General features: G+C 49.0%; 12 non-coding genes across 12 annotated transcripts; all 12 read left to right on the top strand.

The window, feature by feature from the left end:
* Window positions 1-351: 351 nt before the first annotated feature.
* TRNAR-ACG (transfer RNA arginine (anticodon ACG)) lies at window positions 352-424 on the top strand. Its single transcript has one exon. It is a non-coding gene; the product is annotated as a tRNA-Arg (tRNA).
* Window positions 425-1,271: 847 nt separating this feature from the next.
* TRNAR-ACG (transfer RNA arginine (anticodon ACG)) lies at window positions 1,272-1,344 on the top strand. Its single transcript has one exon. It is a non-coding gene; the product is annotated as a tRNA-Arg (tRNA).
* Window positions 1,345-3,367: 2,023 nt separating this feature from the next.
* TRNAR-ACG (transfer RNA arginine (anticodon ACG)) lies at window positions 3,368-3,440 on the top strand. The gene has a single exon. It is a non-coding gene; the product is annotated as a tRNA-Arg (tRNA).
* A 2,030-nt stretch (window positions 3,441-5,470) lies between these two features.
* Window positions 5,471-5,543, top strand: TRNAR-ACG (transfer RNA arginine (anticodon ACG)). Its single transcript has one exon. It is a non-coding gene; the product is annotated as a tRNA-Arg (tRNA).
* Window positions 5,544-6,390: 847 nt separating this feature from the next.
* On the top strand, window positions 6,391-6,463 carry TRNAR-ACG (transfer RNA arginine (anticodon ACG)). The gene has a single exon. It is a non-coding gene; the product is annotated as a tRNA-Arg (tRNA).
* A 2,776-nt stretch (window positions 6,464-9,239) lies between these two features.
* On the top strand, window positions 9,240-9,312 carry TRNAR-ACG (transfer RNA arginine (anticodon ACG)). The gene has a single exon. It is a non-coding gene; the product is annotated as a tRNA-Arg (tRNA).
* Window positions 9,313-11,949: 2,637 nt separating this feature from the next.
* On the top strand, window positions 11,950-12,022 carry TRNAR-ACG (transfer RNA arginine (anticodon ACG)). The gene has a single exon. It is a non-coding gene; the product is annotated as a tRNA-Arg (tRNA).
* Window positions 12,023-15,259: 3,237 nt separating this feature from the next.
* TRNAR-ACG (transfer RNA arginine (anticodon ACG)) lies at window positions 15,260-15,332 on the top strand. Its single transcript has one exon. It is a non-coding gene; the product is annotated as a tRNA-Arg (tRNA).
* Window positions 15,333-18,889: 3,557 nt separating this feature from the next.
* TRNAR-ACG (transfer RNA arginine (anticodon ACG)) lies at window positions 18,890-18,962 on the top strand. Its single transcript has one exon. It is a non-coding gene; the product is annotated as a tRNA-Arg (tRNA).
* A 3,589-nt stretch (window positions 18,963-22,551) lies between these two features.
* TRNAR-ACG (transfer RNA arginine (anticodon ACG)) lies at window positions 22,552-22,624 on the top strand. Its single transcript has one exon. It is a non-coding gene; the product is annotated as a tRNA-Arg (tRNA).
* Window positions 22,625-23,503: 879 nt separating this feature from the next.
* On the top strand, window positions 23,504-23,576 carry TRNAR-ACG (transfer RNA arginine (anticodon ACG)). The gene has a single exon. It is a non-coding gene; the product is annotated as a tRNA-Arg (tRNA).
* A 1,135-nt stretch (window positions 23,577-24,711) lies between these two features.
* TRNAR-ACG (transfer RNA arginine (anticodon ACG)) lies at window positions 24,712-24,784 on the top strand. Its single transcript has one exon. It is a non-coding gene; the product is annotated as a tRNA-Arg (tRNA).
* The last annotated feature ends 202 nt before the right edge of the window (window positions 24,785-24,986 follow it).

The raw sequence follows: 24,986 nt of genomic DNA, 5'->3' as shown, positions 1-24,986 counted from the left end.
GAAGTCCAGCAGGGTTCAGAAAGGAGTCATGTGAAGTCCAGCAGGGTTCAGATATATGTCATGTGAAGTCCAGCATGGTTCAGATAGAGGTCGTGTGAAGTCCAGCAGGGTTCCGATAGAGGTCATGTGAAGTTCAGCAGGGTTCAGAAAGAGGTCATGTGAAGTCCAGCAGGGTTCAGAAAAGTTGGTGCATTCATTTGTGTTCAGCTGCAATTCCGAGTACTTGTCAGAGGCCTTTGTGCGCGTGGCTCAGGGACGTGCACGTCTGCGACAACCGGAGACCCCTTACGTTGATCACTCATTATTGCAGCACTAAAACATATCAGTAGGAGTGATAGCTAGTAGTCACATGGGCCAGTGGCGCAATGGATAACGCGTCTGACTACGAATCAGAAGATTGTAGGTTCGACTCCTACCTGGCTCAAAACTTATTTTGACTTCACTTTTAGCAATATTTAATGAAGTCGCGTGGTCGCTTTGCTTCTTCATCATATTTTCCTGAAGTCGAATTCATTGGAGTGGTAGTCCACCCCTTGGTGACGATTGAGTAACCTTGGTCACCTCTTTAAAATACAGTCGCGACCCTCGCGTCAAGGATTTGGCAACAGATTACGTCATCTTCCCGTTCCAAACCTGCTTTTTTAGTTCTACTTCCTTGAGGAACAGAGAAACCCAAGGTATCACCGCCATCGGAACGAGGGTCAAGCTGGGCTCAAGTCTTTCACGAACCTGCTGGCCAGGCCCAACGTTCAAATATGGTTGGAGGAGGAATTTGTCATTTGTTCCGGCTGCCTGCGAAAGCTCGCCCATGCTTCCTGAAGTACACTGGGATCTGCAACGTCGACCAACGAAGACTGGCAGACCGTCAGTGAAAAGGCACGGTCATGTGAAGTCCAGCAGGGTTCAGAAAGATGTCGTAGGAGGTCAAGCAGGGTTCAGAAAGAGGTCAGAGGAGGTTCAGCAGGGTTCAGAAAGAGGTCATAGGAGGTCCAGCAGGGTACAGAAAGAGGTCGCAGTAGGTCCAGCAGGGTTCAGAAAGAGGTCATGTGAAGTCCAGCAGGGTTCAGATAGAGGTCATGTGAAGTTCAGCAGGGTTCAGAAAAGTTGGTGCATTCATTTGTGTTCAGCTGCAATTCCGAGTACTTGTCAGAGGCCTTTGTGCGCGTGGCTCAGGAACGTGCACGTCTGCGACAACCGGAGACCCCTTACGTTGATCACTCATTATTGCAGCACTAAAACATATCAGTAGGAGTGATAGCTAGTAGTCACATGGGCCAGTGGCGCAATGGATAACGCGTCTGACTACGAATCAGAAGATTGTAGGTTCGACTCCTACCTGGCTCAAAACTGATTTTGACTTCACTTTTAGCAATATTTAATGAAGTCGCGTGGTCGCTTTGCTTCTTCAACATATTTTCCTGAAGTCGAATTCATTGGAGTGGTAGTCCACCTCTTGGTGACGATTGAGTAACCTTGGTCACCTCTTTAAAATACAGTCGCGACCCTCGCGTCAAGGATTTGGCAACAGATTACGTCATCTTCCCGTTCCAAACCTGCTTTTTTAGTACTACTTCCTTGAGGAACAGAGAAACCCAAGGTATCACCGCCATCGGAACGAGGGTCAAGCTGGGCTCAAGTCTTGGACGAACCTGCTGGCCAGGCCCAACGTTCAAATATGGTTGGAGGAGGAATTTGTCATTTGTTCCGGCTGCCTGCGAAAGCTCGCCCATGCTTCCTGAAGTACACTGGGATCTGCAACGTCGACCAACGAAGACTGGCAGACCGTCAGTGAAAAGGCACGGTCATGTGAAGTCCAGCAGGGTTCAGAAAGATGTCGTAGGAGGTCAAGCAGGGTTCAGAAAGAGGTCAGAGGAGGTTCAGCAGGGTTCAGAAAGAGGTCATAGGAGGTCCAGCAGGGTTCAGAAAGAGGTCAGAGGAGGTTCAGCAGGGTTCAGAAAGAGGTCATAGGAGGTCCAGCAGGGTACAGAAAGAGGTCGCAGTAGGTCCAGCAGGGTTCAGAAAGAGGTCATGTGAAGTCCAGCAGGGTTCAGATAGAGGTCATGTGAAGTCCAGCAGGGTTCAGAAAGGAGTCATGTGAAGTCCAGCAGGGTTCAGATATATGTCATGTGACGTCCAGCATGGTTCAGATAGAGGTCGTGTGAAGTCCAGCAGGGTTCAGATAGAGGTCATGTGAAGTTCAGCAGGGTTCAGAAAGAGGTCATGTGAAGTCCAGCAGGGTTCAGAAAAGTTGGTGCATTCATTTGTGTTCAGCTGCAATTCCGAGTACTTGTCAGAGGCCTTTGTGCGCGTGGCTCAGGGACGTGCACGTCTGCGACAACCGGAGACCCCTTACGTTGATCACTCATTATTGCAGCACTAAAACATATCAGTAGGAGTGATAGCTAGTAGTCACATGGGCCAGTGGCACAATGGATAACGCATCTGACTACGAATCAGAAGATTGTAGGTTCGACTCCTACCTGGCTCAAAACTGATTTTGACTTCACTTTTGGCAATATTTAATGAAGTCGCGTGGTCGCTTTGCTTCTTCAACATATTTTCCTGAAGTCGAATTAATTGGAGTGGTAGTCCACCCCTTGGTGATGATTGAGTAACCTTGGTCACCTCTTTAAAATACAGTCGCGACCCTCGCGTCAAGGATTTGGCAACAGATTACGTCATCTTCCCGTTCCAAACCTGCTTTTTTAGTTCTACTTCCTTGAGGAACAGAGAAACCCAAGGTATCACCGCCATCGGAACGAGGGTCAAGCTGGGCTCAAGTCTTTCACGAACCTGCTGGCCAGGCCCAACGTTCAAATATGGTTGGAGGAGGAATTTGTCATTTGTTCCGGCTGCCTGCGAAAGCTCGCCCATGCTTCCTGAAGTACACTGGGATCTGCAACGTCGACCAACGAAGACTGGCAGACCGTCAGTGAAAAGGCACGGTCATGTGAAGTCCAGCAGGGTTCAGAAAGATGTCGTAGGAGGTCAAGCAGGGTTCAGAAAGAGGTCAGAGGAGGTTCAGCAGGGTTCAGAAAGAGGTCATAGGAGGTCCAGCAGGGTACAGAAAGAGGTCGCAGTAGGTCCAGCAGGGTTCAGAAAGAGGTCATGTGAAGTCCAGCAGGGTTCAGATAGAGGTCATGTGAAGTTCAGCAGGGTTCAGAAAGAGGTCATGTGAAGTCCAGCAGGGTTCAGAAAAGTTGGTGCATTCATTTGTGTTCAGCTGCAATTCCGAGTACTTGTCAGAGGCCTTTGTGCGCGTGGCTCAGGAACGTGCACGTCTGCGACAACCAGAGACCCCTTACGTTGATCACTCATTATTGCAGCACTAAAACATATCAGTAGGAGTGATAGCTAGTAGTCACATGGGCCAGTGGCGCAATGGATAACGCGTCTGACTACGAATCAGAAGATTGTAGGTTCGACTCCTACCTGGCTCAAAACTGATTTTGACTTCACTTTTAGCAATATTTAATGAAGTCGCGTGGTCGCTTTGCTTCTTCAACATATTTTCCTGAAGTCGAATTCATTGGAGTGGTAGTTCACCCCTTGGTGACGATTGAGTAACCTTGGTCACCTCTTTAAAATACAGTCGCGACCCTCGCGTCAAGGATTTGGCAACAGATTACGTCATCTTCCCGTTCCAAACCTGCTTTTTTAGTTCTACTTCCTTGAGGAACAGAGAAACCCAAGGTATCACCGCCATCGGAACGAGGGTCAAGCTGGGCTCAAGTCTTTCACGAACCTGCTGGCCAGGCCCAACGTTCAAATATGGTTGGAGGAGGAATTTGTTATTTGTTCCGGCTGCCTGCGAAAGCTCGCCCATGCTTCCTGAAGTACACTGGGATCTGCAACGTCGACCAACGAAGACTGGCAGACCGTCAGTGAAAAGGCACGGTCATGTGAAGTCCAGCAGGGTTCAGAAAGATGTCGTAGGAGGTCAAGCAGGGTTCAGAAAGAGGTCAGAGGAGGTTCAGCAGGGTTCAGAAAGAGGTCATAGGAGGTCCAGCAGGGTACAGAAAGAGGTCGCAGTAGGTCCAGCAGGGTTCAGAAAGAGGTCATGTGAAGTCCAGCAGGGTTCAGATAGAGGTCATGTGAAGTTCAGCAGGGTTCAGAAAGAGGTCATGTGAAGTCCAGCAGGGTTCAGAAAAGTTGGTGCATTCATTTGTGTTCAGCTGCAATTCCGAGTACTTGTCAGAGGCCTTTGTGCGCGTGGCTCAGGAACGTGCACGTCTGCGACAACCGGAGACCCCTTCCGTTGATCACTCATTATTGCAGCACTAAAACATATCAGTAGGAGTGATAGCTAGTAGTCACATGGGCCAGTGGCGCAATGGATAACGCGTCTGATTACGAATCAGAAGATTGTAGGTTCGACTCCTACCTGGCTCAAAACTGATTTTGACTTCACCTTTAGCAATATTTAATGAAGTCGCATGGTCGCTTTGCTTCTTCAACATATTTTCCTGAAGTCGAATTCATTGGAGTGGTAGTCCACCCCTTGGTGACGATTGAGTAACTTTGGTCACCTCTTTAAAATACAGTCGCGACCCTCGCGTCAAGGATTTGGCAACAGATTACGTCATCTTCCCGTTCCAAACCTGCTTTTTTAGTTCTACTTCCTTGAGGAACAGAGAAACCCAAGGTATCGCCGCCATCGGAACGAGGGTCAAGCTGGGCTCAAGTCTTTCACGAACCTGCTGGCCAGGCCCAACGTTCAAATATGGTTGGAGGAGGAATTTGTCATTTGTTCCGGCTGCCTGCGAAAGCTCGCCCATGCTTCCTGAAGTACACTGGGATCTGCAACGTCGACCAACGAAGACTGGCAGACCGTCAGTGAAAAGGCACGGTCATGTGAAGTCCAGCAGGGTTCAGAAAGATGTCGTAGGAGGTCAAGCAGGGTTCAGAAAGAGGTCAGAGGAGGTTCAGCAGGGTTCAGAAAGAGGTCATGTGAAGTCCAGCAGGGTTCAGATAGAGGTCATGTGAAGTCCAGCAGGGTTCAGATAGAGGTCATGTGAAGTCCAGCAGGGTTCAGAAAGATGTCGTAGGAGGTCAATCAGGGTTCAGAAAGAGGTCAGAGGAGGTTCAGCAGGGTTCAGAAAGAGGTCATAGGAGGTCCAGCAGGGTACAGAAAGAGGTCGCAGTAGGTCCAGCAGGGTTCAGAAAGAGGTCATGTGAAGTCCAGCAGGGTTCAGATAGAGGTCATGTGAAGTCCAGCAGGGTTCAGAAAGGAGTCATGTGAAGTCCAGCAGGGTTCAGATATATGTCATGTGAAGTCCAGCAGGGTTCAGAAAAGTTGGTGCATTCATTTGTGTTCAGCTGCAATTCCGAGTACTTGTCAGAGGCCTTTGTGCGCGTGGCTCAGGAACGTGCACGTCTGCGACAACCGGAGACCCCTTACGTTGATCACTCATTATTGCAGCACTAAAACATATCAGTAGGAGTGATAGGTGAGAGCTAGTAGTCACATGGGCCAGTGGCGCAATGGATAACGCGTCTGACTACGAATCAGAAGATTGTAGGTTCGACTCCTACCTGGCTCAAAACTTATTTTGACTTCACTTTTAGCAATATTTAATGAAGTCGCGTGGTCGCTTTGCTTCTTCATCATATTTTCCTGAAGTCGAATTCATTGGAGTGGTAGTCCACCCCTTGGTGACGATTGAGTAACCTTGGTCACCTCTTTAAAATACAGTCGCGACCCTCGCGTCAAGGATTTGGCAACAGATTACGTCATCTTCCCGTTCCAAACCTGCTTTTTTAGTTCTACTTCCTTGAGGAACAGAGAAACCCAAGGTATCACCGCCATCGGAACGAGGGTCAAGCTGGGCTCAAGTCTTTCACGAACCTGCTGGCCAGGCCCAACGTTCAAATATGGTTGGAGGAGGAATTTGACATTTGTTCCGGCTGCCTGCGAAAGCTCGCCCATGCTTCCTGAAGTACACTGGGATCTGCAACGTCGACCAACGAAGACTGGCAGACCGTCAGTGAAAAGGCACGGTCATGTGAAGTCCAGCAGGGTTCAGAAAGATGTCGTAGGAGGTCAAGCAGGGTTCAGAAAGAGGTCAGAGGAGGTTCAGCAGGGTTCAGAAAGAGGTCATAGGAGGTCCAGCAGGGTACAGAAAGAGGTCGCAGTAGGTCCAGCAGGGTTCAGAAAGAGGTCATGTGAAGTCCAGCAGGGTTCAGATAGAGGTCATGTGAAGTTCAGCAGGGTTCAGAAAAGTTGGTGCATTCATTTGTGTTCAGCTGCAATTCCGAGTACTTGTCAGAGGCCTTTGTGCGCGTGGCTCAGGAACGTGCACGTCTGCGACAACCGGAGACCCCTTACGTTGATCACTCATTATTGCAGCACTAAAACATATCAGTAGGAGTGATAGCTAGTAGTCACATGGGCCAGTGGCGCAATGGATAACGCGTCTGACTACGAATCAGAAGATTGTAGGTTCGACTCCTACCTGGCTCAAAACTGATTTTGACTTCACTTTTAGCAATATTTAATGAAGTCGCGTGGTCGCTTTGCTTCTTCAACATATTTTCCTGAAGTCGAATTCATTGGAGTGGTAGTCCACCTCTTGGTGACGATTGAGTAACCTTGGTCACCTCTTTAAAATACAGTCGCGACCCTCGCGTCAAGGATTTGGCAACAGATTACGTCATCTTCCCGTTCCAAACCTGCTTTTTTAGTTCTACTTCCTTGAGGAACAGAGAAACCCAAGGTATCACCGCCATCGGAACGAGGGTCAAGCTGGGCTCAAGTCTTGGACGAACCTGCTGGCCAGGCCCAACGTTCAAATATGGTTGGAGGAGGAATTTGTCATTTGTTCCGGCTGCCTGCGAAAGCTCGCCCATGCTTCCTGAAGTACACTGGGATCTGCAACGTCGACCAACGAAGACTGGCAGACCGTCAGTGAAAAGGCACGGTCATGTGAAGTCCAGCAGGGTTCAGAAAGATGTCGTAGGAGGTCAAGCAGGGTTCAGAAAGAGGTCAGAGGAGGTTCAGCAGGGTTCAGAAAGAGGTCATAGGAGGTCCAGCAGGGTTCAGAAAGAGGTCAGAGGAGGTTCAGCAGGGTTCAGAAAGAGGTCATAGGAGGTCCAGCAGGGTACAGAAAGAGGTCGCAGTAGGTCCAGCAGGGTTCAGAAAGAGGTCATGTGAAGTCCAGCAGGGTTCAGATAGAGGTCATGTGAAGTCCAGCAGGGTTCAGAAAGGAGTCATGTGAAGTCCAGCAGGGTTCAGATATATGTCATGTGACGTCCAGCATGGTTCAGATAGAGGTCGTGTGAAGTCCAGCAGGGTTCAGATAGAGGTCATGTGAAGTTCAGCAGGGTTCAGAAAGATGTCGTAGGAGGTCAAGCAGGGTTCAGAAAGAGGTCAGAGGAGGTTCAGCAGGGTTCAGAAAGAGGTCATAGGAGGTCCAGCAGGGTACAGAAAGAGGTCGCAGTAGGTCCAGCAGGGTTCAGAAAGAGGTCATGTGAAGTCCAGCAGGGTTCAGATAGAGGTCATGTGAAGTTCAGCAGGGTTCAGAAAGAGGTCATGTGAAGTCCAGCAGGGTTCAGAAAAGTTGGTGCATTCATTTGTGTTCAGCTGCAATTCCGAGTACTTGTCAGAGGCCTTTGTAGTCTAGTAGGAAGACTAGGTCCCCCTGCACCCCCCGGAGATATACTTCTAATCAGTGTTTCTAGATTGGAAGAAATGTGTAGAAAATGACTAGCTATGGCCCCAAGCTGAAATAATGTCCCACATACCATTTTTATGCAAATTACTGCTGCCATTATCAAAAAAAGACTAGGTCCCCCTGCACCCCCCGGAGATATACTTCTAATCAGTGTTTCTAGATTGGAAAAAATGTGTAGAAAATGACTAGCTATGGCCCCAAGCTGACAATATGTCCCACATACCATTTTTATGCAAATTACTGCTGCCATTATCAAAAAAAGACTAGGTCCCCCTGCACCCCCCGGAGATATACTTCTAATCAGTGTTTCTAGATTGGAAAAAATGTGTAGAAAATGACTAGCTATGGCCCCAAGCTGAAAAAATGTCCCACATACCATTTTTATGCAAATTACTGCTGCCATTATCAAAAAAAGACTAGGTCCCCCTGCACCCCCCGGAGATATACTGAAACTGGCAGTGACTGGTGATTGAAATGCGGTGCCTTTTTGTGTTTCAGGTCGAGGTACGTGAACTCCCCACGATCTACAGCAACCAGGAAGAGACTGATACCAGGGTGGTTCTGTACCTCCATCATGCTGCTACCATCGGATACAAGAACGCTGTAGTCAGAACACCGGACACAGACATCCTCCTGATCCTGCTCCACCATGCCCACAACATCAAGCTGACGGTGTACCTGGATACAGGGTCAGGGAAGCATCGCCAACTTGTCAACGTCTCTGAGCTGGCAGAATCCCTGGGAGAGGACTACTGTGCCACTCTCCTGGGGTACTATGTGTTCAGCGGAGAAGACTGCACCAGTGCCTTCAAAGGGAAGGGAAAAGTCGGGCCCTTGAAAAAGCTGGAGAAGAATCCCAGGTTTCACAGGGCATTCGGTGAATTTCACAGGGTATTTAGAAAAATAAAACTTTGTGTTAACGTCTGTGTAGACGGACCTTAATATGAGTCTATTATTTCGTAAAACTGTGATTATTTTGTAAATAAAGCACTAATTAGCATACTAGTATACCATAGACACATGTAATCATGTTATGAATAGTTCTATCATGATCTATGCCCTTCAAAACATGGGTCTAGACACCTTCATTTTTCAATTATCTGCAATATTGGCTGAGATATGTCAAAAATCGTTTTTTTGATAATGGCAGCAGTAATTTGCATAAAAATGGTATGTGGGACATTGTTTCAGCTTGGGGCCATAGCTAGTCATTTTCTACACATTTTTTCCAATCTAGAAACACTGGTTAGAAGTATATCTCCGGGGGTGCAGGGGGACCTAGTCTTTTTTTGATAATGGCAGCAGTAATTTGCATAAAAATGGTATGTGGGACATTTTTTCAGCTTGGGGCCATAGCTAGTCATTTTCTACACATTGTTTCCAATCTAGAAACACTGATTAGAAGTATATCTCCGGGGGGTGCAGGGGGACCTAGTCTTCCTACTAGACTATTGTGCGCGTGGCTCAGGAACGTGCACGTCTGCGACAACCAGAGACCCCTTACGTTGATCACTCATTATTGCAGCACTAAAACATATCAGTAGGAGTGATAGCTAGTAGTCACATGGGCCAGTGGCGCAATGGATAACGCGTCTGACTACGAATCAGAAGATTGTAGGTTCGACTCCTACCTGGCTCAAAACTGATTTTGACTTCACTTTTAGCAATATTTAATGAAGTCGCGTGGTCGCTTTGCTTCTTCAACATATTTTCCTGAAGTCGAATTCATTGGAGTGGTAGTTCACCCCTTGGTGACGATTGAGTAACCTTGGTCACCTCTTTAAAATACAGTCGCGACCCTCGCGTCAAGGATTTGGCAACAGATTACGTCATCTTCCCGTTCCAAACCTGCTTTTTTAGTTCTACTTCCTTGAGGAACAGAGAAACCCAAGGTATCACCGCCATCGGAACGAGGGTCAAGCTGGGCTCAAGTCTTTCACGAACCTGCTGGCCAGGCCCAACGTTCAAATATGGTTGGAGGAGGAATTTGTCATTTGTTCCGGCTGCCTGCGAAAGCTCGCCCATGCTTCCTGAAGTACACTGGGATCTGCAACGTCGACCAACGAAGACTGGCAGACCGTCAGTGAAAAGGCACGGTCATGTGAAGTCCAGCAGGGTTCAGAAAGATGTCGTAGGAGGTCAAGCAGGGTTCAGAAAGAGGTCAGAGGAGGTTCAGCAGGGTTCAGAAAGAGGTCATAGGAGGTCCAGCAGGGTACAGAAAGAGGTCGCAGTAGGTCCAGCAGGGTTCAGAAAGAGGTCATGTGAAGTCCAGCAGGGTTCAGATAGAGGTCATGTGAAGTCCAGCAGGGTTCAGAAAGATGTCGTAGGAGGTCAATCAGTGTTCAGAAAGAGGTCAGAGGAGGTTCAGCAGGGTTCAGAAAGAGGTCATAGGAGGTCCAGCAGGGTACAGAAAGAGGTCGCAGTAGGTCCAGCAGGGTTCAGAAAGAGGTCATGTGAAGTCCAGCAGGGTTCAGATAGAGGTCATGTGAAGTCCAGCAGGGTTCAGAAAGGAGTCATGTGAAGTCCAGCAGGGTTCAGATATATGTCATGTGAAGTCCAGCAGGGTTCAGAAAAGTTGGTGCATTCATTTGTGTTCAGCTGCAATTCCGAGTACTTGTCAGAGGCCTTTGTGCGTGTGGCTCAGGAACGTGCACGTCTGCGACAACCGGAGACCCCTTACGTTGATCACTCATTATTGCAGCACTAAAACATATCAGTAGGAGTGATAGGTGAGAGCTAGTAGTCACATGGGCCAGTGGCGCAATGGATAACGCGTCTGACGACGAATCAGAAGATTGTAGGTTCGACTCCTACCTGGCTCAAAACTGATTTTGACTTCACTTTAGCAATATTTAACGAAGTCGCGTGGTCGCTTTGCTTCTTCAACATATTTTCCTGAAGTCGAATTCATTGGAGTGGTAGTCCACCCCTTGGTGACGATTGAGTAACCTTGGTCACCTCTTTAAAATACAGTCGCGACCCTCGCGTCAAGGATTTGGCAACAGATTACGTCATCTTCCCGTTCCAAACCTGCTTTTTTAGTTCTACTTCCTTGAGGAACAGAGAAACCCAAGGTATCACCGCCATCGGAACGAGGGTCAAGCTGGGCTCAAGTCTTTCACGAACCTGCTGGCCAGGCCCAACGTTCAAATATGGTTGGAGGAGGAATTTGTCATTTGTTCTGGCTGCCTGCGAAAGCTCGCCCATGCTTCCTGAAGAACACTGGGATCTGCAACGTCGACCAACGAAGACTGGCAGACCGTCAGTGAAAAGGCACGGTCATGTGAAGTCCAGCAGGGTTCAGAAAGATGTCGTAGGAGGTCAAGCAGGGTTCAGAAAGAGGTCAGAGGAGGTTCAGCAGGGTTCAGAAAGAGGTCATAGGAGGTCCAGCAGGGTACAGAAAGAGGTCGCAGTAGGTCCAGCATGGTTCAGAAAGAGGTCATGTGAAGTCCAGCAGGGTTCAGATAGAGGTCATGTGAAGTCCAGCAGGGTTCAGAAAGATGTCGTAGGAGGTCAAGCAGGGTTCAGAAAGAGGTCAGAGGAGGTTCAGCAGGGTTCAGAAAGAGGTCATAGGAGGTCAATCAGGGTTCAGAAAGAGGTCAGAGGAGGTTCAGCAGGGTTCAGAAAGAGGTCATAGGAGGTCCAGCAGGGTACAGAAAGAGGTCGCAGTAGGTCCAGCAGGGTTCAGAAAGAGGTCATGTGAAGTCCAGCAGGGTTCAGATAGAGGTCATGTGAAGTCCAGCAGGGTTCAGAAAGGAGTCATGTGAAGTCCAGCAGGGTTCAGATATATGTCATGTGAAGTCCAGCATGGTTCAGATAGAGGTCATGTGAAGTCCAGCAGGGTTCAGAAAGATGTCGTAGGAGGTCAAGCAGGGTTCAGAAAGAGGTCAGAGGAGGTTCAGCAGGGTTCAGAAAGAGGTCATAGGAGGTCAATCAGGGTTCAGAAAGAGGTCAGAGGAGGTTCAGCAGGGTTCAGAAAGAGGTCATAGGAGGTCCAGCAGGGTACAGAAAGAGGTCGCAGTAGGTCCAGCAGGGTTCAGAAAGAGGTCATGTGAAGTCCAGCAGGGTTCAGATAGAGGTCATGTGAAGTTCAGCAGGGTTCAGAAAAGTTGGTGCATTCATTTGTGTTCAGCTGCAATTCCGAGTACTTGTCAGAGGCCTTTGTGCGCGTGGCTCAGGAACGTGCACGTCTGCGACAACCGGAGACCCCTTACGTTGATCACTCATTATTGCAGCACTAAAACATATCAGTAGGAGTGATAGCTAGTAGTCACATGGGCCAGTGGCGCAATGGATAACGCGTCTGACTACGAATCAGAAGATTGTAGGTTCGACTCCTACCTGGCTCAAAACTGATTTTGACTTCACTTTTAGCAATATTTAATGAAGTCGCGTGGTCGCTTTGCTTCTTCAACATATTTTCCTGAAGTCGAATTCATTGGAGTGGTAGTCCACCTCTTGGTGACGATTGAGTAACCTTGGTCACCTCTTTAAAATACAGTCGCGACCCTCGCGTCAAGGATTTGGCAACAGATTACGTCATCTTCCCGTTCCAAACCTGCTTTTTTAGTTCTACTTCCTTGAGGAACAGAGAAACCCAAGGTATCACCGCCATCGGAACGAGGGTCAAGCTGGGCTCAAGTCTTGGACGAACCTGCTGGCCAGGCCCAACGTTCAAATATGGTTGGAGGAGGAATTTGTCATTTGTTCCGGCTGCCTGCGAAAGCTCGCCCATGCTTCCTGAAGTACACTGGGATCTGCAACGTCGACCAACGAAGACTGGCAGACCGTCAGTGAAAAGGCACGGTCATGTGAAGTCCAGCAGGGTTCAGAAAGATGTCGTAGGAGGTCAAGCAGGGTTCAGAAAGAGGTCAGAGGAGGTTCAGCAGGGTTCAGAAAGAGGTCATAGGAGGTCCAGCAGGGTACAGAAAGAGGTCGCAGTAGGTCCAGCATGGTTCAGAAAGAGGTCATGTGAAGTCCAGCAGGGTTCAGATAGAGGTCATGTGAAGTCCAGCAGGGTTCAGAAAGATGTCGTAGGAGGTCAAGCAGGGTTCAGAAAGAGGTCAGAGGAGGTTCAGCAGGGTTCAGAAAGAGGTCATAGGAGGTCCAGCAGGGTTCAGAAAGATGTCGTAGGAGGTCAAGCAGGGTTCAGAAAGAGGTCAGAGGAGGTTCAGCAGGGTTCAGAAAGAGGTCGCAGTAGGTCCAGCAGGGTTCAGAAAGAGGTCATGTGAAGTCCAGCAGGGTTCAGATAGAGGTCATGTGAAGTTCAGCAGGGTTCAGAAAGAGGTCATGTGAAGTCCAGCAGGGTTCAGAAAAGTTGGTGCATTCATTTGTGTTCAGCTGCAATTCCGAGTACTTGTCAGAGGCCTTTGTGCGCGTGGCTCAGGAACGTGCACGTCTGCGACAACCGGAGACCCCTTCCGTTGATCACTCATTATTGCAGCACTAAAACATATCAGTAGGAGTGATAGCTAGTAGTCACATGGGCCAGTGGCGCAATGGATAACGCGTCTGATTACGAATCAGACGATTGTAGGTTCGACTCCTACCTGGCTCAAAACTGATTTTGACTTCACCTTTAGCAATATTTAATGAAGTCGCATGGTCGCTTTGCTTCTTCAACATATTTTCCTGAAGTCGAATTCATTGGAGTGGTAGTCCACCCCTTGGTGACGATTGAGTAACTTTGGTCACCTCTTTAAAATACAGTCGCGACCCTCGCGTCAAGGATTTGGCAACAAATTACGTCATCTTCTCGTTCCAAACCTGCTTTTTTAGTTCTACTTCCTTGAGGAACAGAGAAACCCAAGGTATCACCGCCATCGGAACGAGGGTCAAGCTGGGCTCAAGTCTTTCACGAACCTGCTGGCCAGGCCCAACGTTCAAATATGGTTGGAGGAGGAATTTGTCATTTGTTCCGGCTGCCTGCGAAAGCTCGCCCATGCTTCCTGAAGTACACTGGGATCTGCAACGTCGACCAACGAAGACTGGCAGACCGTCAGTGAAAAGGCACGGTCATGTGAAGTCCAGCAGGGTTCAGAAAGATGTCGTAGGAGGTCAAGCAGGGTTCAGAAAGAGGTCAGAGGAGGTTCAGCAGGGTTCAGAAAGAGGTCATGTGAAGTCCAGCAGGGTTCAGATAGAGGTCATGTGAAGTCCAGCAGGGTTCAGATAGAGGTCATGTGAAGTCCAGCAGGGTTCAGAAAGATGTCGTAGGAGGTCAATCAGGGTTCAGAAAGAGGTCAGAGGAGGTTCAGCAGGGTTCAGAAAGAGGTCATAGGAGGTCCAGCAGGGTACAGAAAGAGGTCGCAGTAGGTCCAGCAGGGTTCAGAAAGAGGTCATGTGAAGTCCAGCAGGGTTCAGATAGAGGTCATGTGAAGTCCAGCAGGGTTCAGAAAGGAGTCATGTGAAGTCCAGCAGGGTTCAGATATATGTCATGTGAAGTCCAGCAGGGTTCAGAAAAGTTGGTGCATTCATTTGTGTTCAGCTGCAATTCCGAGTACTTGTCAGAGGCCTTTGTGCGCGTGGCTCAGGAACGTGCACGTCTGCGACAACCGGAGACCCCTTACGTTGATCACTCATTATTGCAGCACTAAAACATATCAGTAGGAGTGATAGGTGATAGCTAGTAGTCACATGGGCCAGTGGCGCAATGGATAACGCGTCTGACGACGAATCAGAAGATTGTAGGTTCGACTCCTACCTGGCTCAAAACTGATTTTGACTTCACTTTAGCAATATTTAATGAAGTCGCGTGGTCGCTTTGCTTCTTCAACATATTTTCCTGAAGTCGAATTCATTGGAGTGGTAGTCCACCCCTTGGTGACGATTGAGTAACCTTGGTCACCTCTTTAAAATACAGTCGCGACCCTCGCGTCAAGGATTTGGCAACAGATTACGTCATCTTCCCGTTCCAAACCTGCTTTTTTAGTTCTACTTCCTTGAGGAACAGAGAAACCCAAGGTATCACCGCCATCGGAACGAGGGTCAAGCTGGGCTCAAGTCTTTCACGAACCTGCTGGCCAGGCCCAACGTTCAAATATGGTTGGAGGAGGAATTTGTCATTTGTTCTGGCTGCCTGCGAAAGCTCGCCCATGCTTCCTGAAGAACACTGGGATCTGCAACGTCGACCAACGAAGACTGGCAGACCGTCAGTGAAAAGGCACGGTCATGTGAAGTCCAGCAGGGTTCAGAAAGATGTCGTAGGAGGTCAAGCAGGGTTCAGAAAGAGGTCAGAGGAGGTTCAGCAGGGTTCAGAAAGAGGTCATAGGAGGTCCAGCAGGGTACAGAAAGAGGTCGCAGTAGGTCCAGCATGGTTCAGAAAGAGGTCATGTGAAGTCCAGCAGGGTTCAGATAGAGGTCATGTGAAGTTCAGCAGGGTTCAGAAAGACGTCATGTGAAGTCCAGCAGGGTTCAGAAAAGTTGGTGCATTCATTTGTGTTCAGCTGCAATTCCGAGTACTTGTCAGAGGCCTTTGTGCGCGTGGCTCAGGAACGTGCACGTCTGCGACAACCAGAGACCCCTTACGTTGATCACTCATTATTGCAGCACTAAAACATATCAGTAGGAGTGATAGCTAGTAGTCACATGGGCCAGTGGCGCAATGGATAACGCGTCTGACTACGAATCAGAAGATTGTAGGTTCGACTCCTACCTGGCTCAAAACTGATTTTGACTTCACTTTTAGCAATATTTAATGAAGTCGCGTGGTCGCTTTGCTTCTTCAACATATTTTCCTGAAGTCGAATTCATTGGAGTGGTAGTTCACCCCTTGGTGACGATTGAGTAACCTTGGTCACCTCTTTAAAATACAGTCGCGACCCTCGCGTCAAGGATTTGGCAACAGATTACGTCATCTTCCCGTTCCAAACCTGCTTTTTTAGTTCTACTTCCTTGAGGAACAGAGAAACCCAAGGTATCACCGCCATCGGAACGAGGGTCAAGCTGGGCTCAAGTCTTTCACGAACCTGCTGGCCAGGCCCAACGTTCAAATATGGTTGGAGGAGGAATTTGTCATTTGTTCCGGCTGCCTGCGAAAGCTCGCCCATGCTTCCTGAAGTACACTGGGATCTGCAACGTCGACCAACGAAGACTGGCAGACCGTCAGTGAAAAGGCACGGTCATGTGAAGTCCAGCAGGGTTCAGAAAGATGTCGTAGGAGGTCAAGCAGGGTTCAGAAAGAGGTCAGAGGAGGTTCAGCAGGGTTCAGAAAGAGGTCATAGGAGGTCCAGCAGGGTACAGAAAGAGGTCGCAGTAGGTCCAGCAGGGTTCAGAAAGAGGTCATGTGAAGTCCAGCAGGGTTCAGATAGAGGTCATGTGAAGTTCAGCAGGGTTCAGAAAGAGGTCATGTGAAGTCCAGCAGGGTTCAGAAAAGTTGGTGCATTCATTTGTGTTCAGCTGCAATTCCGAGTACTTGTCAGAGGCCTTTGTGCGCGTGGCTCAGGAACGTGCACGTCTGCGACAACCGGAGACCCCTTCCGTTGATCACTCATTATTGCAGCACTAAAACATATCAGTAGGAGTGATAGCTAGTAGTCACATGGGCCAGTGGCGCAATGGATAACGCGTCTGATTACGAATCAGAAGATTGTAGGTTCGACTCCTACCTGGCTCAAAACTGATTTTGACTTCACCTTTAGCAATATTTAATGAAGTCGCATGGTCGCTTTGCTTCTTCAACATATTTTCCTGAAGTCGAATTCATTGGAGTGGTAGTCCACCCCTTGGTGACGATTGAGTAACTTTGGTCACCTCTTTAAAATACAGTCGCGACCCTCGCGTCAAGGATTTGGCAACAGATTACGTCATCTTCCCGTTCCAAACCTGCTTTTTTAGTTCTACTTCCTTGAGGAACAGAGAAACCCAAGGTATCACCGCCATCGGAACGAGGGTCAAGCTGGGCTCAAGTCTTTCACGAACCTGCTGGCCAGGCCCAACGTTCAAATATGGTTGGAGGAGGAATTTGTCATTTGTTCCGGCTGCCTGCGAAAGCTCGCCCATGCTTCCTGAAGTACACTGGGATCTGCAACGTCGACCAACGAAGACTGGCAGACCGTCAGTGAAAAGGCACGGTCATGTGAAGTCCAGCAGGGTTCAGAAAGATGTCGTAGGAGGTCAAGCAGGGTTCAGAAAGAGGTCAGAGGAGGTTCAGCAGGGTTCAGAAAGAGGTCATGTGAAGTCCAGCAGGGTTCAGATAGAGGTCATGTGAAGTCCAGCAGGGTTCAGATAGAGGTCATGTGAAGTCCAGCAGGGTTCAGAAAGATGTCGTAGGAGGTCAATCAGTGTTCAGAAAGAGGTCAGAGGAGGTTCAGCAGGGTTCAGAAAGAGGTCATAGGAGGTCCAGCAGGGTACAGAAAGAGGTCGCAGTAGGTCCAGCAGGGTTCAGAAAGAGGTCATGTGAAGTCCAGCAGGGTTCAGATAGAGGTCATGTGAAGTCCAGCAGGGTTCAGAAAGGAGTCATGTGAAGTCCAGCAGGGTTCAGATATATGTCATGTGAAGTCCAGCAGGGTTCAGAAAAGTTGGTGCATTCATTTGTGTTCAGCTGCAATTCCGAGTACTTGTCAGAGGCCTTTGTGCGCGTGGCTCAGGAACGTGCACGTCTGCGACAACCGGAGACCCCTTACGTTGATCACTCATTATTGCAGCACTAAAACATATCAGTAGGAGTGATAGGTGAGAGCTAGTAGTCACATGGGCCAGTGGCGCAATGGATAACGCGTCTGACGACGAATCAGAAGATTGTAGGTTCGACTCCTACCTGGCTCAAAACTGATTTTGACTTCACTTTAGCAATATTTAACGAAGTCGCGTGGTCGCTTTGCTTCTTCAACATATTTTCCTGAAGTCGAATTCATTGGAGTGGTAGTCCACCCCTTGGTGACGATTGAGTAACCTTGGTCACCTCTTTAAAATACAGTCGCGGCCCTCGCGTCAAGGATTTGGCAACAGATTACGTCATCTTCCCGTTCCAAACCTGCTTTTTTAGTTCTACTTCCTTGAGGAACAGAGAAACCCAAGGTATCACCGCCATCGGAACGAGGGTCAAGCTGGGCTCAAGTCTTTCACGAACCTGCTGGCCAGGCCCAACGTTCAAATATGGTTGGAGGAGGAATTTGTCATTTGTTCTGGCTGCCTGCGAAAGCTCGCCCATGCTTCCTGAAGAACACTGGGATCTGCAACGTCGACCAACGAAGACTGGCAGACCGTCAGTGAAAAGGCACGGTCATGTGAAGTCCAGCAGGGTTCAGAAAGATGTCGTAGGAGGTCAAGCAGGGTTCAGAAAGAGGTCAGAGGAGGTTCAGCAGGGTTCAGAAAGAGGTCATAGGAGGTCCAGCAGGGTACAGAAAGAGGTCGCAGTAGGTCCAGCATGGTTCAGAAAGAGGTCATGTGAAGTCCAGCAGGGTTCAGATAGAGGTCATGTGAAGTCCAGCAGGGTTCAGAAAGATGTCGTAGGAGGTCAAGCAGGGTTCAGAAAGAGGTCAGAGGAGGTTCAGCAGGGTTCAGAAAGAGGTCATAGGAGGTCAATCAGGGTTCAGAAAGAGGTCAGAGGAGGTTCAGCAGGGTTCAGAAAGAGGTCATAGGAGGTCCAGCAGGGTACAGAAAGAGGTCGCAGTAGGTCCAGCAGGGTTCAGAAAGAGGTCATGTGAAGTCCAGCAGGGTTCAGATAGAGGTCATGTGAAGTCCAGCAGGGTTCAGAAAGGAGTCATGTGAAGTCCAGCAGGGTTCAGATATATGTCATGTGAAGTCCAGCATGGTTCAGATAGAGGTCATGTGAAGTCCAGCAGGGTTCAGAAAGATGTCGTAGGAGGTCAAGCAGGGTTCAGAAAGAGGTCAGAGGAGGTTCAGCAGGGTTCAGAAAGAGGTCATAGGAGGTCAATCAGGGTTCAGAAAGAGGTCAGAGGAGGTTCAGCAGGGTTCAGAAAGAGGTCATAGGAGGTCCAGCAGGGTACAGAAAGAGGTCGCAGTAGGTCCAGCAGGGTTCAGAAAGAGGTCATGTGAAGTCCAGCAGGGTTCAGATAGAGGTCATGTGAAGTTCAGCAGGGTTCAGAAAAGTTGGTGCATTCATTTGTGTTCAGCTGCAATTCCGAGTACTTGTCAGAGGCCTTTGTGCGCGTGGCTCAGGAACGTGCACGTCTGCGACAACCGGAGACCCCTTACGTTGATCACTCATTATTGCAGCACTAAAACATATCAGTAGGAGTGATAGCTAGTAGTCACATGGGCCAGTGGCGCAATGGATAACGCGTCTGACTACGAATCAGAAGATTGTAGGTTCGACTCCTACCTGGCTCAAAACTGATTTTGACTTCACTTTTAGCAATATTTAATGAAGTCGCGTGGTCGCTTTGCTTCTTCAACATATTTTCCTGAAGTCGAATTCATTGGAGTGGTAGTCCACCTCTTGGTGACGATTGAGTAACCTTGGTCACCTCTTTAAAATACAGTCGCGACCCTCGCGTCAAGGATTTGGCAACAGATTACGTCATCTTCCCGTTCCAAACCTGCTTTTTTAGTTCTACTTCCTTGAGGAACAGAGAAACCCAAGGTATCACCGCCATCGGAACGAGGGTCAAGCTGGGCTCAAGTCTTGGACGAACCTGCTGGCCAGGCCCAACGTTCAAATATGGTTGGAGGAGGAATTTGTCATTTGTTCCGGCTGCCTGCGAAAGCTCGCCCATGCTTCCTGAAGTACACTGGGATCTGCAACGTCGACCAACGAAGACTGGCAGACCGTCAGTGAAAAGGCACGGTCATGTGAAGTCCAGCAGGGTTCAGAAAGATGTCGTAGGAGGTCAAGCAGGGTTCAGAAAGAGGTCAGAGGAGGTTCAGCAGGGTTCAGAAAGAGGTCATAGGAGGTCCAGCAGGGTACAGAAAGAGGTCGCAGTAGGTCCAGCATGGTTCAGAAAGAGGTCATGTGAAGTCCAGCAGGGTTCAGATAGAGGTCATGTGAAGTCCAGCAGGGTTCAGAAAGATGTCGTAGGAGGTCAAGCAGGGTTCAGAAAGAGGTCAGAGGAGGTTCAGCAGGGTTCAGAAAGAGGTCATAGGAGGTCCAGCAGGGTTCAGAAAGATGTCGTAGGAGGTCAAGCAGGGTTCAGAAAGAGGTCAGAGGAGGTTCAGCAGGGTTCAGAAAGAGGTCGCAGTAGGTCCAGCAGGGTTCAGAAAGAGGTCATGTGAAGTCCAGCAGGGTTCAGATAGAGGTCATGTGAAGTTCAGCAGGGTTCAGAAAGAGGTCATGTGAAGTCCAGCAGGGTTCAGAAAAGTTGGTGCATTCATTTGTGTTCAGCTGCAATTCCGAGTACTTGTCAGAGGCCTTTGTGCGCGTGGCTCAGGAACGTGCACGTCTGCGACAACCGGAGACCCCTTCCGTTGATCACTCATTATTGCAGCACTAAAACATATCAGTAGGAGTGATAGCTAGTAGTCACATGGGCCAGTGGCGCAATGGATAACGCGTCTGATTACGAATCAGAAGATTGTAGGTTCGACTCCTACCTGGCTCAAAACTGATTTTGACTTCACCTTTAGCAATATTTAATGAAGTCGCATGGTCGCTTTGCTTCTTCAACATATTTTCCTGAAGTCGAATTCATTGGAGTGGTAGTCCACCCCTTGGTGACGATTGAGTAACTTTGGTCACCTCTTTAAAATACAGTCGCGACCCTCGCGTCAAGGATTTGGCAACAGATTACGTCATCTTCCCGTTCCAAACCTGCTTTTTTAGTTCTACTTCCTTGAGGAACAGAGAAACCCAAGGTATCACCGCCATCGGAACGAGGGTCAAGCTGGGCTCAAGTCTTTCACGAACCTGCTGGCCAGGCCCAACGTTCAAATATGGTTGGAGGAGGAATTTGTCATTTGTTCCGGCTGCCTGCGAAAGCTCGCCCATGCTTCCTGAAGTACACTGGGATCTGCAACGTCGACCAACGAAGACTGGCAGACCGTCAGTGAAAAGGCACGGTCATGTGAAGTCCAGCAGGGTTCAGAAAGATGTCGTAGGAGGTCAAGCAGGGTTCAGAAAGAGGTCAGAGGAGGTTCAGCAGGGTTCAGAAAGAGGTCATGTGAAGTCCAGCAGGGTTCAGATAGAGGTCATGTGAAGTCCAGCAGGGTTCAGATAGAGGTCATGTGAAGTCCAGCAGGGTTCAGAAAGATGTCGTAGGAGGTCAATCAGGGTTCAGAAAGAGGTCAGAGGAGGTTCAGCAGGGTTCAGAAAGAGGTCATAGGAGGTCCAGCAGGGTACAGAAAGAGGTCGCAGTAGGTCCAGCAGGGTTCAGATAGAGGTCATGTGAAGTCCAGCAGGGTTCAGAAAGGAGTCATGTGAAGTCCAGCAGGGTTCAGATATATGTCATGTGAAGTCCAGCAGGGTTCAGAAAAGTTGGTGCATTCATTTGTGTTCAGCTGCAATTCCGAGTACTTGTCAGAGGCCTTTGTGCGCGTGGCTCAGGAACGTGCACGTCTGCGACAACCGGAGACCCCTTACGTTGATCACTCATTATTGCAGCACTAAAACATATCAGTAGGAGTGATAGGTGATAGCTAGTAGTCACATGGGCCAGTGGCGCAATGGATAACGCGTCTGACGACGAATCAGAAGATTGTAGGTTCGACTCCTACCTGGCTCAAAACTGATTTTGACTTCACTTTAGCAATATTTAATGAAGTCGCGTGGTCGCTTTGCTTCTTCAACATATTTTCCTGAAGTCGAATTCATTGGAGTGGTAGTCCACCCCTTGGTGACGATTGAGTAACCTTGGTCACCTCTTTAAAATACAGTCGCGACCCTCGCGTCAAGGATTTGGCAACAGATTACGTCATCTTCCCGTTCCAAACCTGCTTTTTTAGTTCTACTTCCTTGAGGAACAGAGAAACCCAAGGTATCACCGCCATCGGAACGAGGGTCAAGCTGGGCTCAAGTCTTTCACGAACCTGCTGGCCAGGCCCAACGTTCAAATATGGTTGGAGGAGGAATTTGTCATTTGTTCTGGCTGCCTGCGAAAGCTCGCCCATGCTTCCTGAAGAACACTGGGATCTGCAACGTCGACCAACGAAGACTGGCAGACCGTCAGTGAAAAGGCACGGTCATGTGAAGTCCAGCAGGGTTCAGAAAGATGTCGTAGGAGGTCAAGCAGGGTTCAGAAAGAGGTCAGAGGAGGTTCAGCAGGGTTCAGAAAGAGGTCATAGGAGGTCCAGCAGGGTACAGAAAGAGGTCGCAGTAGGTCCAGCATGGTTCAGAAAGAGGTCATGTGAAGTCCAGCAGGGTTCAGATAGAGGTCATGTGAAGTCCAGCAGGGTTCAGAAAGATGTCGTAGGAGGTCAAGCAGGGTTCAGAAAGAGGTCAGAGGAGGTTCAGCAGGGTTCAGAAAGAGGTCATAGGAGGTCAATCAGGGTTCAGAAAGAGGTCAGAGGAGGTTCAGCAGGGTTCAGAAAGAGGTCATAGGAAGTCCAGCAGGGTACAGAAAGAGGTCGCAGTAGGTCCAGCAGGGTTCAGAAAGAGGTCATGTGAAGTCCAGCATGGTTCAGATAGAGGTCATGTGAAGTCCAGCAGGGTTCAGAAAGGAGTCATGTGAAGTCCAGCAGGGTTCAGATATATGTCATGTGAAGTCCAGCATGGTTCAGATAGAGGTCGTGTGAAGTCCAGCAGGGTTCAGATAGAGGTCATGTGAAGTTCAGCAGGGTTCAGAAAGAGGTCATGTGAAGTCCAGCAGGGTTCAGAAAAGTTGGTGCATTCATTTGTGTTCAGCTGCAATTCCGAGTACTTGTCAGAGGCCTTTGTGCGCGTGGCTCAGGGACGTGCACGTCTGCGACAACCGGAGACCCCTTACGTTGATCACTCATTATTGCAGCACTAAAACATATCAGTAGGAGTGATAGCTAGTAGTCACATGGGCCAGTGGCGCAATGGATAACGCGTCTGACTACGAATCAGAAGATTGTAGGTTCGACTCCTACCTGGCTCAAAACTTATTTTGACTTCACTTTTAGCAATATTTAATGAAGTCGCGTGGTCGCTTTGCTTCTTCATCATATTTTCCTGAAGTCGAATTCATTGGAGTGGTAGTCCACCCCTTGGTGACGATTGAGTAACCTTGGTCACCTCTTTAAAATACAGTCGCGACCCTCGCGTCAAGGATTTGGCAACAGATTACGTCATCTTCCCGTTCCAAACCTGCTTTTTTAGTTCTACTTCCTTGAGGAACAGAGAAACCCAAGGTATCACCGCCATCGGAACGAGGGTCAAGCTGGGCTCAAGTCTTTCACGAACCTGCTGGCCAGGCCCAACGTTCAAATATGGTTGGAGGAGGAATTTGTCATTTGTTCCGGCTGCCTGCGAAAGCTCGCCCATGCTTCCTGAAGTACACTGGGATCTGCAACGTCGACCAACGAAGACTGGCAGACCGTCAGTGAAAAGGCACGGTCATGTGAAGTCCAGCAGGGTTCAAAAAGATGTCGTAGGAGGTCAAGCAGTGTTCAGAAAGAGGTCAGAGGAGGTTCAGCAGGGTTCAGAATGAGGTCATAGGAGGTCCAGCAGGGTACAGAAAGAGGTCGCAGTAGGTCCAGCAGGGTTCAGAAAGAGGTCATGTGAAGTCCAGCAGGGTTCAGATAGAGGTCATGTGAAGTTCAGCAGGGTTCAGAAAGAGGTCATGTGAAGTCCAGCAGGGTTCAGAAAAGTTGGTGCATTCATTTGTGTTCAGCTGCAATTCCGAGTACTTGTCAGAGGCCTTTGTGCGCGTGGCTCAGGAACGTGCACGTCTGCGACAACCGGAGACCCCTTACGTTGATCACTCATTATTGCAGCACTAAAACATATCAGTAGGAGTGATAGCTAGTAGTCACATGGGCCAGTGGCGCAATGGATAACGCGTCTGACTACGAATCAGAAGATTGTAGGTTCGACTCCTACCTGGCTCAAAACTGATTTTGACTTCACTTTTAGCAATATTTAATGAAGTCGCGTGGTCGCTTTGCTTCTTCAACATATTTTCCTGAAGTCGAATTCATTGGAGTGGTAGTCCACCTCTTGGTGACGATTGAGTAACCTTGGTCACCTCTTTAAAATACAGTCGCGACCCTCGCGTCAAGGATTTGGCAACAGATTACGTCATCTTCCCGTTCCAAACCTGCTTTTTTAGTTCTACTTCCTTGAGGAACAGAGAAACCCAAGGTATCACCGCCATCGGAACGAGGGTCAAGCTGGGCTCAAGTCTTGGACGAACCTGCTGGCCAGGCCCAACGTTCAAATATGGTTGGAGGAGGAATTTGTCATTTGTTCCGGCTGCCTGCGAAAGCTCGCCCATGCTTCCTGAAGTACACTGGGATCTGCAACGTCGACCAACGAAGACTGGCAGACCGTCAGTGAAAAGGCACGGTCATGTGAAGTCCAGCAGGGTTCAGAAAGATGTCGTAGGAGGTCAAGCAGGGTTCAGAAAGAGGTCAGAGGAGGTTCAGCAGGGTTCAGAAAGAGGCCATAGGAGGTCCAGCAGGGTACAGAAAGAGGTCGCAGTAGGTCCAGCAGGGCTCAGAAAGAGGTCATGTGAAGTCCAGCAGGGTTCAGATAGAGGTCATGTGAAGTCCAGCAGGGTTCAGATATAGGTCATGTAAAGTCCAGCAGGGTTCAGAAAGATGTCGTAGGAGGTCAATCAGGGTTCAGAAAGAGGTCAGAGGAGGTTCAGCAGGGTTCAGAAAGAGGTCATAGGATGTCCAGCAGGGTACAGAAAGAGGTCGCAGTAGGTCCAGCAGGGTTCAGAAAGAGGTCATGTGAAGTCCAGCAGGGTTCAGATAGAGGTCATGTGAAGTCCAGCAGGGTTCAGAAAGGAGTCATGTGAAGTCCAGCAGGGTTCAGATATATGTCATGTGAAGTCCAGCAGGGTTCAGAAAAGTTGGTGCATTCATTTGTGTTCAGCTGCAATTCCGAGTACTTGTCAGAGGCCTTTGTGCGCATGGCTCAGGAACGTGCACGTCTGCGACAACCGGAGACCCCTTACGTTGATCACTCATTATTGCAGCACTAAAACATATCAGTAGGAGTGATAGCTAGTAGTCACATGGGCCAGTGGCGCAATGGATAACGCGTCTGACTACGAATCAGAAGATTGTAGGTTCGACTCCTACCTGGCTCAAAACTGATTTTGACTTCACTTTTAGCAATATTTAATGAAGTCGCGTGGTCGCTTTGCTTCTTCAACATATTTTCCTGAAGTCGAATTCATTGGAGTGGTAGTCCACCCCTTGGTGACGATTGAGTAACCTTGGTCACCTCTTTAAAATACAGTCGCGACCCTCGCGTCAAGGATTTGGCAACAGATTACGTCATCTTCCCGT

Source organism: Myxine glutinosa, chromosome 9, assembly GCF_964187855.1.
Source record: "Myxine glutinosa chromosome 9, kmMyxGlut1.1, whole genome shotgun sequence".
NCBI lineage: Eukaryota > Metazoa > Chordata > Myxini > Myxiniformes > Myxinidae > Myxine > Myxine glutinosa.
Note: the sequence above shows the minus strand (reverse complement) of the source record. Positions and strands in the feature narration are given on the sequence as shown.